The sequence below is a fragment of the Rhinoderma darwinii genome, chromosome 2 (genome assembly GCF_050947455.1).
Source record: "Rhinoderma darwinii isolate aRhiDar2 chromosome 2, aRhiDar2.hap1, whole genome shotgun sequence".
In the NCBI taxonomy this organism is placed as follows: domain Eukaryota; kingdom Metazoa; phylum Chordata; class Amphibia; order Anura; family Rhinodermatidae; genus Rhinoderma; species Rhinoderma darwinii.
The window spans coordinates 171,282,052-171,302,990 of record NC_134688.1 but is presented as its reverse complement, the minus strand read 5'-3'; positions in this window follow the sequence as shown (position 1 = coordinate 171,302,990).

Sequence of the window (20,939 nt, the reverse complement as noted above, 5' to 3'; positions counted from 1 at the left end):
TTCAAGAATGTACCAAACTTTTGATTTGGCCACTCCTAACATTTGTGCTATCTCTCTGATGGATTTCTTCATTTTTTTCAGCCTAACGATGGTCTGTTTCACTTGCATTGAGAGCTCCTTTGACCTCATGTTGTAAGTTCACAGCAGCAGCTTCCAAATGCAAATGCCACACCTGGAATCAACTCCAGACCTTTCACCTGCTTAATTGATAATGGATTAACAGGTGAATAGCCTATGCAGCCCATTAAATAGCTTTTGAGATACTTGTCCAATTACCTTTGGTCCCCTGGAAAAGAGACAGCTACATATTAACCCCTTCCCACTTTGGCCACTTTTGACCTTCCTGACAGAGCCTTATTTTTCAAATCTGACATGTTTCAATTTATGTGGTAATAACTTCGGAATGCTTTTACCTATCCAAGCGATTATGAAATTGTTTTCTCGTGACACATTGGACTTTATGTTACTGACAAAATTTGCTCGATACGTTCAGTATTTAATTGTGAAAAACACCAAAATTTATCGGAAAATTAAAAAAATTTGCATTTTTCTCAATTTTCAGGCAGTTATACCACACAAAATAGTTGCTAATTAACATCCCCCATATTACAAGGCTTTGAACTTTAGCAGCAATTTCTCACATTTTCAAGAAAATTTCAAAAGGCTATTTTTACATGGACCAGTTCAGTTGTGAAGTGGCTTTGAGGGCCTTATATATTAGAAACCCCCAAAAACTTAAAAACTTCACCCCTCAAAGTATTCAAAACAGTATTTAGAAAATTTCTTAACCCTTTAGATGTTTCACAGGAATTAAAGCAAAGTAGAAGTGAGATGTACAAATTTCATATTTTATTGCAGCAATTAACTTTTAATAATTTTTGTTTTGTAACACAGAAAATTTTACTAGAGAAATGCAAATCAATATTTATTGCCCAGGTTCTGCAGTTTTAGGAAATATCCCACATGTGACCCTAGCTTGCTACTGGACTGAAGCACCGGCCTCAGAAGCAAAGGAGCACCTAGTGGATTTTGGGGCCTTATTTTTATTAGAATATATTTTAGGCACCATGTCAGGTTTGAAGGGCTCTTGCGGTGCCAAAACAATGGAAATCCCGCAAAAGTGACCCCATTTGGGAAACTAAACACCTCAAGGAATTTATCTAGGGGTATAGTGAGCATTTTGACCGCACAGGTTTCTTACAGAAATTATTGGAAGTAGGCCGTGAAAATTAAAATCTACATTTTTTTCAAAGAAAACGTAGGTTTAGCGATTTTTTTCTCATTTCCACAAGGACTAAAGGAGAAAAAGCACCACAAAATTTGCAAAGTAATTTCTCCCAAGTAAAAAAATATCCCATATGTGGTCATAAATTGCTGTTTCGACACACAGCAGGGCTTAGAAGGGATAGAGTGCCATTTTGCTTTTGGAGTTCAAATTTAGCAGGAATGGTTTGCAGAGGCCATGTCGCATTTACAAAGCCCCTGAGGGGACAAAACAGTGGAAACCCCACACAAGTGGCCCCATTTTGGAAACTACACCCATTGAGAAAATTATCTAGGGGTATAGGGAGCGTTTTTTTTTATTTTTTTTGAAATATCCTTTTTATTGTCAGTTTTCACATTTTCTTACAAACATTTCACGTAAGAGTTACATCATGAGTGCGCAGCACTCAACTGTCATGGGATTAACTTTTAAATTAAATTCAACATAACATATAAACACACCAACATAGAAACATGGCATAATTGTCGATCTTCAGATGGACCAAACAAACATGACTCCCCCAACTCCAACACCACCTAGATCATCAATGAGTTTCCACTCATCCTTTCTCCCCCAGCTGGTTCACAGTTGCATCCTCCCTAAAACGCCTGCCAAGAGCTGCGTGCAGTACCACTTTGTGTACTGGAAAGGCCTAACAATTTCCGCTATTTCGGCTGTTGTACATTGCGTTTCTATAAATACTTGCCACTTATCAAATAGCTTCTTGGTTCCCGTTTCCTTCCGCCTTTCCACCTCCACCCTCTCAAGAACCAATAACTGTTTCAGCCGTGACACAATCAATTCTAACCCCGGCGTGTCTGCCTCTAACCAGTGACTCAGGAGGCATCTCAAAGCTACCAGTAAAATCGTGTGCACCAACACGGGAGGTGATCTTACTCCTCGAGCACCCTCTTCCTCTGGCGGCCGCGCCTGATGGAATAGTAGCGCTTGAGGCGTCATTGGGAGATTCGTTTTCCAATGGTCCTTAAAGGAACAGTGTCATCACAAATTATTTTTTTATATGTTAAAGATGTTAGTGCTTTATTAAAAACGTTTATATTCATTTGTGTGTTTGTGTTTTACTTTTTCTTATTTTTACACTTTTTCTTCCCTATGGGGGCTGCCATTTTTTGTTCCATTTCTGTGTGTGTCGATTAACGACACATACAGACATGGAATACGGCAGCCACAGTCCCATAGGGACTGCGAACGGCTCCCGTCCCATTGACTGCAGTGTACGGCGTCTGTGTGGGAACTGCGCATGCGCCGCTCCCACACAGTCCTATTCGAAATTGGCGCCGTCCGGCGCCATTTTCCTGTGGACCGGAAGTCGCGGCCGGACAGTAATAGTACTACTTCCGGTCGCGGCTTCCGGATTTGTGCACTTGCACCAGCGGCAGCAAACGGAGCGGACGGGCCGGAGGGAGCCGCGGTGGCAGGAGCAGGTAAGAGATTTCAATGTATGTTCGTGTTTGTGTGTGTTTACTACTGTATGTAAACCTACTACACTGTGGGTTAGCTCAAAAAATGGCGACACACAGTGTAGGAGGTTACATCGTTCAAACCCCTCGTTTATCCCGGCACTAGCCAGGATAAAGGAGGGGGGGATGCTGAGAGCTCACTAGAGCGAGGGCTTTTAACCCAATGCTGCAATGCTGCAATTTTGGGAACAGCTCCATCTAGTGACCAAAAATGGGTAGTATTATAAATTAGAAATAATTTATAATATTACCTGGACTCGTGCAAAAAAATAAAAAAAATTTGAACAGTGTTTAATCACCCACACACTAAATGTTTAATTTTTAAAAAAAAAACATGTTTTTCCGGCAACACATTCCCTTTAATATATTTCTGTACCATCCCCCAAAATCGTTTCGTATGTACACACCCCCACACTCCATGCCACAAATTCGTCAGTGGTGTATTGCACTTGGGACAACTTGTAATGCGATCAGGGAAAGATTGTGAGGGCAAGATATTAAAGCCATATATAGCTGTATGCATCAACTTGAAATAGGTTTCCCTCCAGCTCTCATTTATCACACTCTTCCGTACCGTCTCCCAACCCCCCAGTATGGTCTCTCCTATATCTGGATCCTGAGTCCACCGTTCCCAGCTTTTAAAACTAATCCTTAATTGCGGACGAACAAAACCCTCTCTCAATGCTCTATACATTCCTGAAATGGTCGCCCGCCCAGTTGTTGGACCTATGACCTCATCCAGAGTGTGCGTAGTAGCTTCCTTACTCAAATCCCTGAGCCTGGAGGTACAAAATGTTCGTACCTGAAGTACTTGCAAAAAATTGACTCTATGTACTATGGGTCTGAGTTTAGCGGTGATTTCCACCCCAGATAGTGAGCGTTTTAACCTCACTGTTATTTTGCAGAAATTATTGAAAGTAGGCCCTGAAAATGAAAATCTAAATTTTTTTCAAAAAAAATTTAGGTTTAGATAATTTTTTCTAATTTCCACAAGGATTGAAGGAGAAAAAGCACCGCAAAATTTGTAAAGCAATTTCTCCCGAGTAAAACAATACCCCACATGTGGTCATAAACGACTGTTTGGAAACACAGCAGGGCTTAGACAGGAAAGAGCACTATTTGGCTTTTGGAGATCACATTTTGCAGGAATGGTTTGCGGAGGCCATGTCGCATTTACAAATCACCTGAGGGGATAAAACTTTGAAAACGCCCAAAAAGTGACTCCATTTAAGAAACTACACCCCTTGAGGAATTCATCTAGGGGTGTAGTGAGCATTTTGACCCCCACAGGTGTTTCATAGAATTTATTAGAATTGGGCAGGGAAAATAAAAACAATCCTTTTCCTTCAATAAGACGTAGCTTTAGCTTAAAATTTTTCATTTTCTCAACAAATAAAGGAAAAAAAGAACCCAACATTTGTAAAGCAATTTCTCCAGAGTACTGCGATACCCCATATGTGGTCATAAACTGCTGTTTGGGCACACAGTTAGGGTATGTTCACGCGAGGTCATTACGTCCGTAATTGACGGACGTATTTCGGCCGCAAGTACCGGACCGAACACAGTGCAGGGAGCCGGGCACCTAGCATCATAGTTATGTACGACGCTAGGAGTCCCTGCCTCGCTGCCGGACAACTGTCCCGTACTGTAATCATGTTTTCAGTACGAGACAGTTGTCCGGCAGCGAGGCAGGGACTCCTAGCGTCGTACATAACTTTGATGCTAGGAGCCCGGCTCCCTGCACTGTGTTCGGTCCGGTACTTGCGGCCGAAATACGTCCGTCAATTACGGACGTAATGACCTCGTGTGAACATACCCTAAGGCTCAGAAGGGAAGGAGCGCCATTTGGAGTGCAGATTTTGCTGGATTAGCTTCTGGGCGCCTGTGGGACCAAAACAGTGGAAACCCCCCAGAAGTGACCACATTTTGGAAACTACACCCCTCAATGCATTCACCCTGGGGGTGTAGTGAGCATGTTAACCCCGCAGGTGTTTTGTAGAAATTAGTGTACACTCGATATTGCAGAGTGAAAATGGGATTTTATCCATAGATATGCCAATATGTGGTGCCCAGCTTGTGCCACCATAACAAGTCAGCTCTCTAATTATTATGCTGTGTTTCCCGGTTTTAGAAACACCCTACATGTGGAAAAAAGAAAAAAACAAAAAATATTTTCCAAAACATACCAGGCACTCTTTGGGATAAGAATATATATGAAATTATATATGAAATTATTCTTATCCCAAAGAGTGCCTGGTATGTTTTGGAAAATATTTTTTGTTTTTTTCTTTTTGAATTGTTGCTCTCCGAAACGGCACCGTGCTATATATGGATTGCATATTTTGGGATTTCTATTAGGTATGGTTTATAACCATTTCTTGTGTTTAACCCTACATGTGGCCCTAATCTTTTGCTTGGACATTTGACAGGGCTCAGGAGAGAAAGAGTACCATGTAAAATTGAGGCCTAATTTGGCGATTTACAAAGTATTGGTTCTCAATTGCAGAGGCTCAGATGTGAAATAATAAAAAGAAAGTTACCCCATTTTGGAAACTAAACCCCTCAAGGCATTTATTAAGGGGTGTGGTGAGCATTTTCACCCCACAGGTCTTTTCCAAAAATGATTGCGGATGGTGCAAATTAAAAATTAATATTTTTCCCTAGATATGCCATTTTAGTGGCAAATATATTGTGCCCAGCTTGTGCCACTGGAGACACACACCTCAAAAATTGTTAAAAGGGTTCTCCCAGGTATGACAATGCTATATATGGAAGTAAACTGCTGTTTGGGCACACTGTAGGGTTCAGAGGGGAGGGAGCGCCATTTGGCTTTTGGAGTGTGGATTTTGCTTGGTAGTAGCTTTGTTTGAGTATTGCTAGTGTTTCCATTTATAATGTGGGGGCATATGTAAGCTGGGCAGAGTACATCAGGGGCATAGGCAGGTGGTATAATAATGGGGTAAAAAAAACAATAAAATAATCAATAGATGTGTGTTACGCTGTGAAGCAATCCTTTCTGCACAGGCCAGTGTCGCACTGATAAATGGTGTCCTTTCTTATCCCCTTTTTGGTCCACACTTCGCACCTTTGCAGTTTGGGGAATTTTGCTAGGAAAGTGTTGCCCTGGTATAATACGGGCACCGTCGCTTCCAGCGGATATGTTTAGGCCCTACCCTTCCTGGTTCCCTAATTTTAGTGCCTTCATAAATCGCCTCATGAAACAGAAGAAATGTTCCCCTCGGACCTGCACAACTGCATATTTTTTATTTCCTGACTTATTGGAGCCTTAACTAATTTTATTTTTTTATAGATGTTGTGGTATGAAGGCTGTTCTTTTGCGGGGCGAGATGTAGTTATTATTGGTACCATTTTGGGGTACATACGACTTTTTCATAAATTTTTATCCTATTTTTTGGGAGGCCAGGTAACCAAAAAAACGCAATTCTGGCATCGTTTTTTTAGGGTTTTTTTATACAGCGTTCACCATGCGTCATTAATTGCATGTTAACTTTATTCTGCGGGTCAGTCCGATTGCGGCGATACCTAATTTATAGCACTTATTTATGTTTTACAATGTATTACAGAATAAAATTACTTTTGTAAAAAGAATGTATTTTTTCTGTCGCCAAATTGTGAGAAAATTTTTCTTCCATGGAGCTGTATGAGGGCTTGTTTTTTGCGAGACGAGCTATAGTTTTTATAGGTACCATTTTTGGATACGTGCGACTTTTTGGAAATTCTGGTATACTTTTTATTTTTTTTTTAAATTACGCTGTTCACCATGTGCAATAAATAATATAGTATTTTTATACCTCAGGTCGTTACGGTCGCGGCGAAACCAAATACGTATGGTTTACTATTTTTTTTCAATAATAAAGGACTTGATAAGGGAACAGGGTGATTGTGTTTTATTTTATTACTTGAAAGTTTTATTATGTTTTCAAACTTTTATTTTTATTTTCACTTTTTTTTTTTACGCTTATTTTATACTTTATTTTCAAGTCCCACTAGGGGACTTGAAGGTCCAACTGTCTGATTTTTTTTTTTCTAATACATTGAACTACCTATGTAGTGCAATGTATTAGATCAGTCAGTTATTTACTGACAGCAAGCCGATTAGTCTTCACCTACCGGCGGGGCCTAATCGGCTTCCGTAATGGCAGAGCAGGCGGCCATTGTGTCTCCTGTTGCCATAGCAGCAGTCGGCAGCCCTGATTGCATGTCAGGGCTGGCGATCTGCTAGCAACCGCTAAGATGCAGCGATCGCTTTCGATCGCTGCATCTAAGGGCTTAATGGCAGTGATCGGAGCCAGCTCTGGTTCCTGCCGTTACAGGTGGATGTCAGCTGTAACATATAGCAGACATCCACCACTGATGACGCCGGCTCAGCTCCTGAGCCGGCGCCATCTTGTCGGCGGCTACGGAAGCCGTCCAATTTAATTGCTGGGGTTCCAATGAGCTGCAAACACCTTAAATGCAGTGATCACGTTTGAGCGCGGCATTTAAGGGGTTAATGGCGGGGATCTAAGCTAATTTCGGTCCCCGCCATTACAGTCGGATGTCAGCTGTAATACACTGCTGACATCCGGCGATGATGGCACCGGCTCAGCTTCTAAGCCGGTGCCATGCATTTGGCGTATGGATACGGCAAAATGTGGGAAGCACTAGCTTTCCATGGCGTACCCATACGTCAAATGTCGGGAAGGGGTTAAAGAACTGTAATTCCTAAACCCTTCCTCAAATGAAAGCTTAGAGTCTGCACTTTAAGACCATATTGATTATATAACTGTATATTCAATATGTTTTGGTAAACAGCTAAAATGCCCAAACTTGTGTCATTGTCCAAATAATTCTGGACCTAACTGTACATTCCGGTCCCCTGTCGCGCTGATTATGAGATTTTAATAGATTTTTATAGCGCTGGCATATGACCAAAGTCTAGTTGCACAGTCTTCCTTCATGACGAAATGACTCTCTACTCTATGCCAGTGGCGTAGCCATAGGGGTCGCAGCGGTCGACCGAGTCCCGAAGCCAGGGGGCCGGCGGCCCCCGCACCACATTTATTAAAAGTTACTATAGTAACTGGGTCCTATGGAATAAACTAAACAGGTCCCTGTTACTATAGTAACAGACAGTATACTTACCCTGCTCATTCCCGAGCACAGCGGAGGTCCTGACCTCTCTTCACGTGATGACGTCACTGCGCTGTGCGCCGCGCATGACATCATAACGCTGTGCGCCACACACAACGTCGCAACGCTGGATGGTGTCAGGACCTCTGCTGAGCCCGGAGCCGAAGAGGAGGGCAAGTATAACATTAATGTCTGCTGGGGCCCTGTATCTAAACCTACCATGTGGTAGGCTTACATACAGGGTCCAACAGACAGTATCACACATGGGCCCTGTATCTAAGCCTACCATGTGGTAGGCTTAGATACAGGGCCCAGCAGACAGGATCACACATGGTGCGGTCCGTCGGCCATGATAAGAAGTTGGAGGGGCCCAAGGAGGCCTTTTGCACCAGGGCCCATGAGCCTTTCGCTATGCCCCGGCTCTATGTACAAGCAGTAACAGTAGTTACTGCTTATACATATAATACAGCGGGGCCAGTCACATGACGAAGAGTCGTGTTGTCATGAAGAAAGACTGTGCAACTAGACTTCCGCTCCCCTGGGGACCAGAATGTATATTAGTGAGTGTACTTACAAACTGTATTAAGTACACTGCTAATACTTTTTGCTCCCCACATAACCCCTTCAATGTAACATCTGGCCACACTAAAAAAACTAAATTCACCCCCATTTTTTCATAACCAGACAGATACAGTAAGGCAGCAGCAGCCTAACATTACCAGGGTGGGCAGTCGCACGTTTTTTTGGGCTTTCCCAGCCTGATAGTACCAGCCTGCGTCTGCCCCAGTGCCCGACCATCACTTCAATAGCGACTGCAGCATCTAATGTGTTTGACAGGGGAGGGAGCTCCCGCTGTCACGCCATCGGTAAACCGCCGACACGATCACGGGACACCGATGTGTTTTCATGGCAGCCGGGGGCCTAACAAAGGCCCCCAGGTCTGCCTTCAGCAACTGCCTAAAAGATTGCCTGTCAGTTTTATACTGACAGGCTGTTATGGAAATGCAAGTTTGAGCGATTTTCCAAAGGCTGCTCGAGTCCGTCAGGAGAGAGCGTGCACATAAAACTGCAACCTCAAATCCGTAACCACTCTGATCGACACAGTCTAAGGCTACTCTAAGGTGTTCGCCAGAGCCGACCGCAAGGTGGGATGGTCTTTGCTGCTTAAAACCCAGGTTACCTTATAACTGAGAAACAGGAGTCAGAAACTATTTAAATAGAAAATTAGAAAAATATCAATTTTATTACTACAGTTTAAACAATGAGGAAATATAAAATATAGGAGGATCCAAAAACATGATTGGACTGTAAAAGGGCCACAAAAAATGTCTGCTAATGAACAGATCTAAACAGATGTCCAGGTGGATGTATAGTGGAGACTGGGTGGAGTCCCCAACAAAAGTTACGTGACCTGGTATACCTTACCCATAGATATAAGCAGTGTTCAAGTGGCCCAAGGGGAAAGAAGCGCCCCTAAACGCGTTTCGCGTATACAGCTTTTTCAAGGGGTTAGAACCCAGGTTGTCTTAGCAGAGTACTGTGTTGCATTAGAGGTGCAATGCAGGCAAACCTGAGCTGGAAACCAGACAGCCAGAGGGTTAACTGAAAGTCCAAAACTAGAGCAAGGGGTCATTAGGCACAGCAAAGGTGAAAACCAGCCGGGAGCAGATAATCAGAATCGGTAAACGAGAGACAAGCCAAGGTTAGTATTCACGAGGTCCAGAAGTCAGAAGCTTGATCAGAACACCAGAAGATAGAAGAATCACAAGCAAGGGAGAGGTGAAAGAAGGTGGGATTACATACTAATCAACACCTGACAGGCAGAAGGACAGACAAACGAGATAGGCTCAAGGTAAAACAGACACGCCCAGTAATCTTAAGGGAACAGGCGTTTTCTAACACAGGAAATAATGCTTTGGTATATGAAGTATACCGAACATTATATCTGTGGTTTATGGAAAAAAAAATGACAGTGAAACTTAAATAAAACCCCTTTTTTTATTTTATTTTTTATTTGTATTATTTTTTAAAAATGGCTTTATTTAGTAAAGGTGTAACAAACAACAACACATACACATGTAATGACAGGGATAGGGAAACAGACAAGTGAGCCCTAATCTACCCGCCACTCAGTCCCTGCCTACTTGCAACGACCCACCCTAGGCGACGGGGTACAACTGGGCGACGGTCCCTGCACTCAGTAAGTGCACGACAGACAACCAGACAAGGAAACACAGAACAAAGGGAAACCGGGCAGTTGCCCACGGCAACACCGTGAGCAACAAGAGTAGTAAACGAGCCGAGTCAAACCAGGAGAGTACGAGGTGCCAAACGCAGAGCAGGAGAGAAGTCAGTAAGCCAGGGTCAATACGAAGCAGGGACAAGTAGTTCAAGAAGCTGCAGCAGGGCCAGGAAACCAACAGAGAAGAATCACAAGCAAGGAGGAACAGGAAAGGCGGTAAAAATAGACAGAGGACGGGAGCTAGCTCCGTCTGGCCAGGCTGTGATAGGCTCTCCCACTCCTAAGCCTGCCATCCTGAGTGGTGGAAGATGGAGTCAGTCTCACAGACATAGAAGCAGGTGCAGACTGATTACCTATGGGCGTGGATACAGAAGCTGTGCCTGGCAGATCCTTAACAGTACCCCCCCCTTTTATGAGGGGCCCCCGGACCCTTTCTAGATGGACCTGGTTTATTGGGGAAACGAAGGTGGAACCTCCTGACCAATACCCCAGCGTGAACATCCCGGGCGGGTACCCAAGTCCTCTCCTCAGCAAGAGGAGTGGAGTCGATACCCACAACCGGGACAGGTTTAGGCAAATCAATCAAAGGCATAGCTAGAGACATAGCAAATTCCACAGACATGATATTAGCAGACGACCCTGAATCCACGAAGGCACTGCCGGTAGTAGACCTACCACCAAAAGAGACCTGAAAGGGAAGCAAGATTTTATTAAGTTTCATATTTACGGGAAATAACTGTGCGCCCAAGTGACTTCCCCGATGATCACTTAGGCGCGGAAGTTTTCCAGCTGCTTATTCTTACGCCTAGGACAGGTGTTCACTTGATGCTTGTCATCCCCACAATAGAAGCAAGAGACCATTCTTCCTGCGGAACTCTTTACGTTGTTGGGGGGACACGGAGGCGCCGAGTTGCATAGGTACCTCCGAGTCTTCCGTGGAAGAACGAAGCAATGGAACCTCGAGAGGCATCATTGGGGAGTCAGAGGAGAAAACACATAAACGTTCACGTTGTCATTCCCTGAGACGTCGGTCAAGTCGTACCGCTAAAGCCATAACCTGGTCTAGGGAGTCAGAAGAGGGATAGCTAACTAGCAGGTCTTTCAGGGCGTTCGACAGACCCAACCTAAACTGGCACCTTAAGGCAGGGTCATTCCACCGAGAAGCTACGCACCACTTCCTAAAGTCAGAGCAATACTCCTCAACAGGTCTCTTACCCTGACGTAAGGTCACCAGCTGACTCTCGGCAAAGGCAGTCCTGTCCGTCTCGTCATAAATGAGTATGAGAGCAGAAAAGAAAAGATCAACGGAGGAAAGTTCAGGGGCGTCAGGAGCCAAGGAGAAGGCCCACTCTTGGGGTCCTTCCTGGAGCCGGGACATAATTATACTCACCCGCTGGCTCTCAGAACCTGAGGAGTGGGACTTTAAACGAAAATAGAGCCTACAAGTCTCCCGAAAGGAGAGAAAAGTCTTCCGGTCCCCTGAGAACCGGTCAGGCAACTTGAGGTGGGGTTCAAGAGGTGAGGTGAGGGGCACTACCATGGTAGCATCAGGCTGGTTGACCCTCTGAGCCAGGGCCTGGACCTGTAGGGAGAGACCCTGCATTTGCTGAACCAGGGTCTCAAGGGGGTCCATAGTGGTGTGAGGGACCAGGGTAGAGTAGGTATATGGGCTTGTGATTATGTAATGACAGGGATAGGGAAACAGACAAGTGAGCCCTAATCTACCTGCCACTCAGTCCCTGCCTACTTGCAACGACCCACCCTAGGCGACGGGGTACAACTGGGCGACGGTCCCTACACTCAGTAAGTGCACGACAGACAACCAGACAAGGAAACACAGAACAAAGGGAAACGGGGCAGTTGCCCACGGCAACACCGTGATCAACAAGAGTAGTAAACGAGCCGAGTCAAACCAGGAGAGTACGAGGTGCCAAACGCAGAGCAGGAGAGAAGTCAGTAAGCCAGGGTCAATACGAAGCAAGGACAAGTAGTTCAAGAAGCTGCAGCAGGGCCAGGAAACCAACAGAAAAGAATCACAAGCAAGGAGGAACAGGAAAGGCAGGTATAAATAGACAGAGGGCGGGAGCTAGCTCTGTCTGGCCAGGCTGTGATAGGCTCTCCCACTCCTAAGCCTGCCATCCTGAGTGGTGGAAGATGGATTCAGTCTCACAGACATAGAAGCAGGTGCAGACTGATTACCTATGGGCGTGGATACAGAAGCTGTGCCTGGCAGATCCTTAACAACACATATATGGTATCGCCCTGATCGTAACGACTCAAAAAATAACGTTAACACATTAAGAAACTTCCGGGTGGACCAGGTGCAAAAAAAACGCAAAAAAAAGTCCCATGTACCCCAAAATAGTACCAATGAAAACTACACCTTGTCCCACAAAAAAACATGCCCACCTGTGGCTACATTGACTGAGAAATAAACAAGTTACGCCTCTTGCAATGTGGCGATACAAAAAAAAGTAATTTTTTTTTAAACGGTTTCTATTGTGCAAACGTAGGAAAACATATAAAACCTTTACATATTTGGTAATCGAGACGACCCATAGAATAAAGGTAACATGTTATTTGCGCCACATAGTGAACGGTGTAAATTTATAACGTGAAAAACAATGCTGGAATAGCTGTTTATTTTCAGTTCTCTCCTAAAATAAAGTTAATAAATGTTAATTAATATATTATATGCATCAAAAAATTATACAATTGAAAAACACAACTCGTCCCGCAAAAAACAAGCCCTGATAAGGATATGTCAACGGAATAAAAAAAAACTTATGACTCTTGGAATGCAAAAATACCAGAAAACAATCCTTGGTCATTAACGTGCAAAAAGGCCTGGTCGTTAAGGGGTAAATACCACTTGTCATAACTTCATCAATGGACAGAGGGCACATTTAGTGGGCATGTTTTGTTGACACGTTCCTTTTAACCCCTTCCCGCACCTTGGCGTAACTGTACGTCCAGATAAGCAGTAACTTCGCGCACCCGGGCGTACAGTTACGTCCGCGCTTTAAAAGTTAACCGCCGCGCGGCGCTACACCGCAGCGGCGGTTAACTGTGCAGGGTGTCAGCCCTGCTCTCCCCGTTGCCGATCAGCGGCCTGTCGCCGCTGAAATCGGCAATTAACCCCTTCGATGCGATGGTCGATTGCGATCACCACATCGAAGAGGTTTACAGCGGATCGGCAGCCCCCCACATGTATTTGCGGGGGCTGGCGATCCTTATCATGGCAACCAGAGGCCAGACAATGACCTCCGGGTTGCCATGTACGGAAGCCTCGGAGGATCAGCCTCCGGCCGTTCCTCCTCTGCTTCCTGTCAGTGTGACAGTTACGTCACAATGACAGTTAGAACACATTACACTACGTGTGTAGTGTAATGTGTTCCAGCAGCGATCAGAGCTGCTAGTCTAAGTGTCCCCTAGTGGGACAAGTAAAAAAAGTTTAAAAAAAATAATAAAAATGTTTTGAAAAAGTGTAAAAATCAAAGTTAGAAGTGACATAAACAAAGAATGCTTTTTTTCCTATAATAAGACTTTTATAATAGGAAAAAAATTAACACGTTAAAAAAAGTACACATATTTGGTATCGCCGCGTTCGTAACGACCCCAACTATAAAACTGTAATATTATTTTTCCCGCACGGTGAACACCGCGAAAAAAATAAACGAAAAACAGTGCCCGAATCACAATTTTTTGGTTACCAACCCTCCCAAAATATACAATAAAAAGTGATCAAAAAGTCGCATGTACGCCAAAATGGTACCAATACAAACTACATCCCGTCCCGCAAAAAACAAGCCCTTACACCGCTTTTTTGACTGAAAAATAAAAACGTTATGGCTCTAAGAATATGGTGACACAAAAATTAATTTATTTTATAAATAAGTGATTTTATTGCACAAACGCTGCAAAACATAAAAAAATTATATACATCTGGTATCGCCATAATCGTATCGACCCGCAGAATAAAGTATAATGGTCATTTATAGCCCAGGGTGAAGGCCATAAAAAAAACAAATAAAAAACATTGTCAGAATTGATGGTTTTTGGTCACCTGGCTTGCCAAAAAATGGAATAAAACGTGATCAAAAAAATTTCTGGTACCCCAAAATGGTACCAATGAAAACTACAGATTGTCCCGCAAAGAATAAACCCTCACACGGCTCCGGTGGAGAAAAAATAAAACAGTTCTGGCTCTCAGAATATGGCGATGCAAAATGTGCAGAGTGTCCAAAAGCAGATAAGATTGGGCACCATTTATAAGTGCGACACTGGCCACACATCTGCGGATTATTATTTATTTACTGCATTATTATACCCTCTTATTATACCCTGATGTACCCCGCACAGATAACATGTACCCTGATGTACTCCGCACAGATAACATGTACCCTGATGTACCCCGCACAGATTACATATGCCCCCACATTATAAACTGAAACACCAGTAAAACCCCAAACAGAACAACTACCAAGCAAACTCTGTGCCCCAAAAGCCAAATGGCGTCCCTCCCTTCTGAGCCCTGCAGCGTGCCTAAACACCAATTTACGTCCACAGATATGGCATCGCCATACCCGGGAGAACCCGGTTAATATTTTGAGTTATTTGTCTTCAGTGGCACAAACTGGGCATAACATATAGTGCACTAAAATGGCAAATGAGTGGAAAATTGTAATTTTCACTCCGCACCATGCGCTGCGCATTAACCCCTGCGCGCACCATGACATAGCATGTCGTAGTGTGGGGGGTGATGTATGGAGCGTCTCACGTAAAAAATAAAGAATTTAGAACGGCAAAATCGCGGTTTTTTTGGTCACCTTGGCTCTACCTAAAAATGTAATAAAAAGTGCTCAAAAAGTTGTATGTACCAAAAAGTTGCACCAATAAAAACGACCGCTCGTCCCTCAATAAATAAGCCCTTATACCGCTCTATTGACTGAAAAATAAAAAAGTTGTGGCTCTTGGAACGCGGGGAGGAAAAAACTAAGAAGGAAAAGAAAAAAATGGATCACTCCAGAAAGGGTTAATTACTTTCTAATGAAAAACCATTTATGACCACACGTGGGGTATTGCCGTACTCGGGAGAAATTGCTTTACAAATGTTGGGCAGCTTTTACCCCCTTTATCCTTAGTGAAATTGAAAAAAATGCAACATTTTAGTGGAAGAAATGTCGATATTCATTTTCACGGCCTAATTCTAATAAATCCTGCAAAAGACTTGTGGGGTCTAAATGCCCACTATATCCCTAGATAGATTCTTTAAGTGGTGTAATTTCCACTTTTGGGGGGCTTCCACTGTTTCGGTCTCTCAGGGGCTTTGCAAATGCGACATGGCACCCAAAAACCATTTCAGCTAAATTTGAGCTCCAAAAGCCAAATAGCGCTCCTTCCCTTCTAAGCCTTGCTGTGGGTCCAAACAGCAGTTTATTACCACATATGGCATATTTCCGTAATCGGGAGAAATTGTTTTACAAATGTTGGGGTGCTTTTTCTCCTTTATTCCTTGTAAAAATTAAAAATGGCTACCTTTTTTCAGAAAAAAAGTCGATTTTTACCTTTACAGAATAATTCCAATGAATTCAGCAAAACAACCGTGGGGTCAAAATGCTAACTTTACCCCTAGAAAAATTCCTTGAGGGGTGTAGTTTCTAAAATGGGGTCACTTTCCGGGGGTTTCCACTATTTTGTTCCCTCCAGTGCATTTCAAACGCGACATGGCACTGAAAACCATTCCACCAAAATCAGAATTTCAAAATCCAAATGGTGCTCCTTTCCTTCTGAGTCCTGCTGTGGGTCCAAACAGCAGTTTATTACCACATATGGGGTATTGCTATAATCAGGAGAAATTGCTTTACATATGTTGGGGTGTTTTTTCTCTTTTATACCTTGAAAAAATTAAAAATTTCTATGTTTTTTCAGAAAAAAGTAGATTTTCATCTTCACAAACTAATTCAAATAAATTTAGCAAAAAAGCTGTGGGTTCAAAATGCTAACTATACCCCTAGATAAATTCCCTGAGGGGTGTAGTTTCCAAAATGAGGTCACTTTTGGGGGTCTTTATTGTTTTGGCCCCACAAGATCTCTTCAAACCTGACATGGTACCTAAAATATATGCTAAAAAAAGAAGGCCCCAAAATCCACTAGGTGCTCCTTTGCTTCTGAGGCCTGTGTTTCAGTCCATGACCGAACTAGGGCCACATGTGGGGTATTTCTAAAAACTGCAGAATCTGGGCAATAAATAATAAGTTACATTTTTTGGGAAAAACCTTCTGTGGTATAGAAAAAAATGTATTACAAATGAATTTTGTATAAAAAAAATGAAATTTGTAACTTTCACCTCTACTTTGCTTTAATTCCTGTGAAACGCCTAAAGGGTTAATACACTTTATGAATGCTGTTTTGAATACTTTGAGGGGTGCAGTTTTCAAAATGTAGTGATTTATGGGAACTTTCTAATATATAAGACTCTCAAAGCCACTTCAGAACTGAACTTGTCCTTGTAAAAATCGCCTTTTGAAATTTTCTTGAAAATATGAGAAATCGCTGCTAAAGTTCTAAGCCTTGTAACGTCCAAGAAAAATAAAATAATGTTCAAAAAACAATGCCAATCTAAAGTAGACATGTGGGGGATGGTAACTAGTAACTATTTTGTGTGGTATTACTATCAGTTTTACAAGCAGATACATTTAAATTTAGAAAAATGCTAATTTTTGAAATTTTTCGCTAAATTTTGGTGTTTTTCACAATTAAATACTGAATCTATCGGGCAAATTTTGCCAGTAACATAAAGTCCAATGTGTCACGAGAAAACAATCTCAGAATCGCTTGGATAGGTAAAAGCATTCCGGAGTTATTACCACATAAAGTGACACATGTCAGATTTTAAAAATCGGCTTCGTCCTGAAGGCCAAAACAGGCTCAGTCCTGAAGGGGTTAAAGTATTTAGTATTAATCTCAGGAATGCAGCAAAATTCCTTTAGGCCTCCTTCACACACATTTTTTTTCTACATTTTAAAACGCATGTAAAAAATGCCATGGGTTTCAAGCGTTTCTTGAGGCGTTTTTCAGTCATTTTTATTGGAATTTTTTTTTAGTGCCAATTTTAACATGCATTTTTCTGGAATATTTAAATTTCTATAGAGAACCCTATGGAGAAGAACGTCAGAAAAAATTCCATTCTAAGACCATGATGCCTTTTACACAAAAACGCCACTGACCCAAAAACACTACAAAAAGCCAAAACGATGTGTTGTGTAGGCTTTCAAATATTTTTATATAGACTTTAAACTAACATTTGGCCCCAGCATTTTTGACAAAAAAAGCTGTAAAAAAAACGCCACTGAAAATTCATCAAAATGCTGTGTGTGTGTGTGAAACCGGCCTTAGGCCGGGTTCCCACGTAGCGTAAACGCAGCAGAATTTTCACAGCGGAATTGTGTATGGAAATTCCGCAGCATTTACAGTACCAGCAAAGTGGATGAGATTTAGAAAATCTCATGCCCACACTGCAGAAAAAAATGCAGCGTAAACGTTAATAAATTAACCTGTGGTGCGGAATTTATGCTGCGTTTTTGATGATTTTCTGTTGCGGGTTTTCCCCATTGAATTTAATAAGGATGCAAAACCCGCAACAGTAATCGCCGCAAAAATCGCAACTCCGGAAAAAAACTAAAAAAAATCATACTTACCCAGAAAACCCTCCTTCTTCCTTCAGTCTGGCCTTCTGGGATGACGTTTCATGCCATGTGACAACCAAAGCCAATCACAGGCTGCAGCGCCACATGGCATTTAACGTCCTCGTAGGTGGCCAGACTATGCGCAGAGAAAACGGAGGGGGTAAGTATAACCGGTTTCTTCCGCAAGATTTTTCGGACAGAATGTACTGCAGGTTCCAGGTCCGACATGCTGTGTGACTTTTATGCAGCGTATCCGACCCGTGGGAACCCAGGCTTAGGGTATATTCACATGCATCAGATGCTGCAGAAACAACCAAAAAAATAGGTACGGAATGGATTTTTCAGTTGCAGAAATGTCTGGATTCACACACAGCATTTTGCTGTATTTTTGAGCATTTTTCGTGGTGTTATTACTGGCTTTTTCATTCGTGTTTTTTTTATGTGTTTTTTTTTTTTTTACCAGATGTTACACTAAAGTCTATAGTAAAATATAAAATACATTATATTTTGGTTTGTTTTTGTTGCTTTTATATGCTAAGTGACATTATTTTCAAAACGCAAATACTCTAAGTGTCATGTTTTTTTTGGGCCTTTTTCCCATTGACATCTCTATAACGGCAAAATTTAAAAAACGGCATAAAAAAAGCATGTACAAAATGACACTAAATTAAAAACATCCCCAAGAACACCATAAAAAAAATTTAACATGCAATATTGCACGCAGTTTAAATCGGCAGAAGAAAATCTATGTGTGAAGGAGGCCTTAATCTGGCATCACGTGGTCTGGAAAACAGAGTTGTCTGGCATCCATGAAAAATACTTCCAAGGGTTATTATGATTTGAAAGCCACTGACGTTTTCGGGATCCAAAGCTGGATGTAAAAACATAGTAACTGAAGCGTGAAATATTGATTTATGAAGGCTTCCACTGAAAATAGCTACGTTACCTATGACAGGTATAATTCAGGTGTAAATCTGCTTTCAACACCAATTCACCATTTCAATCTAGATTAAAAAGTTGAATAAGGTATCTTCACACACGGCCGATTAGTTGCAGAAATCTAGGCGACTGAAAATCTGTTCCAGACATGTTGGAGCATGTGCATGGATTTTCAGTAAACCCCATTCAGAACTTTATGCAACAAATCTCCCATGTGTGAATATACCCTTATTTTGCAAAAAAATGTTTATATTTTTACTTATTTCATGTCTCCTTCACCATTGATATATGTAAACACTTCCAAAATTCAACCAGTGGTTTATCTTGACATGTGACACAACAGATTAGCTTTAGGCCGGATTCACACGAGCGTGTGCGTTTTGTGCACGCAAAAAATGCGGCGTTTTGCGTGCGCAAAAGGCACTTAACAGCTCCGTGTGTCAGCTCCGTATGATGCGCGGCTGCGTGATTTTTGCGCAGCCGCCAGCATTATAACACTCTGTATGTTTGTAAACAGAAAAGCACGTGGTGCTTTTCTGTTTTCATTCATACTTTTCACTGCTATTGCGCGAATCACGCACATCCCACGAAAGTGCTTCCGTATGGCATGCGTGATTTTCACGCACCCATTGACTTCAATAGGTGCGTGATGCGCGAAATACGCCCAAAGAATGGACAAGTCGTGAGTTTTTCGCAGCGGACTCACGCTGCGTAAAAATCACGCAACTTTCTGCACGGCCCCATAGACTAATATAGGTCCGTGCGACGCGCGTGAAAATCACGCGCGTTGCACAGACGTATATCCCGTTCGTCTGAATAAGCCCTTACAGCTAGACTGACAGCAATTCATCCTCACTCCACCGTAAACATGCATGCTAGGCTCAACCAATCACGCATGTTTTATTTTAATGGGGAGAGGGAAATGCAGTGACTTATCTCCCACAGAAACAAAGGCTCGAGCATGTTGAAATCCAGGGAAGTCATCCACAATAACTCTGCATCTCATCATGCCAAAATTGACGAGTTCATACGACTTTTATCTCAAGCATTTAGCCAGTTAAAGAAAAACATAGAATAAAATCTAAAATTCCCCCAATAAATGTTTCCCTAGTGATAACTACCTTATCTTATAGTTTGTATTATCTTTATCTTAAATGTGACCACAATTGAAATATAGCTTTCAAATCCACTTTATGTGGTATAATTTCCCCCCCCCCCCCAGCCCTGTGGTAACCGCCATTGGGTCTTCTGTTATGATTCCAGCAGAATGACATGACCTCCATGGTGTCATCACGTCATATGACTATGGTGACCAGCCACGACATGCCACGGTGATGTTGTGTACACTATGCCATTGTGGGGTGTTACGTCAATCCGCTGAAATGATAACAGAGGACAAGAAGTGGGGGACCAGAGAGCTGTGATGGGGCAATGACACAGAATTAATAAGGTAAATATATCTGCAAGTTTGAACAAGATTTTCTTATCAGTATGCATTGAAAACCTTTTTTTCAATGCAAAGTATTCAGGATACAAACTATAATATGACTTTATTTGGTGTATATATCTATAAATCTCGTACTAAATCCTATTATTACTATGCATTAAACCAATCCTTTAGCTCATGTTTATTACTATTCATCCCATGCACAAGCGCATTCTGCTTTTTATGTAGTCACAGGTATGTAATTGCTGTCAGGATTTGTGGCCACCATTACATCTGTATGTGTTTTACACCGTTGTGGTCGCTTCATTGCTGATGAGGAATTTCAATCTTTTAATTTCTTGCAGAATCAGCCAGGATCTAAATGTGAAAAATCCATTTTCCGAGTCCTATCCAGCACGGTTATTATATCTGTTGAAGGGAACCAGAACCAATTGTGTTATTTCAGATGGCACAAGAGCTCAGCAGGAGCGAACATGAATTTGTCTTTGGACTATATAATTAATGGTAAATTATAAAGCGATGCAACGAGAGCATCTTGAAATATTTTTTCCAATAATTGTTTCAGTTTGACATCTAAAGCAAGGAAGTGACGTGCATTTATTCTCATATGTGCTGTCGGGACCAAGCGTTCAGCTGTTACTCTTTTCAACACAATCTAAAAACCAAGTTGTGGCATTTAAGTCTTGTGGTGACCTGCTGTTGTAGTCAAAGACATGAAAGTGCCCGACCACCTGCTACTACTCTC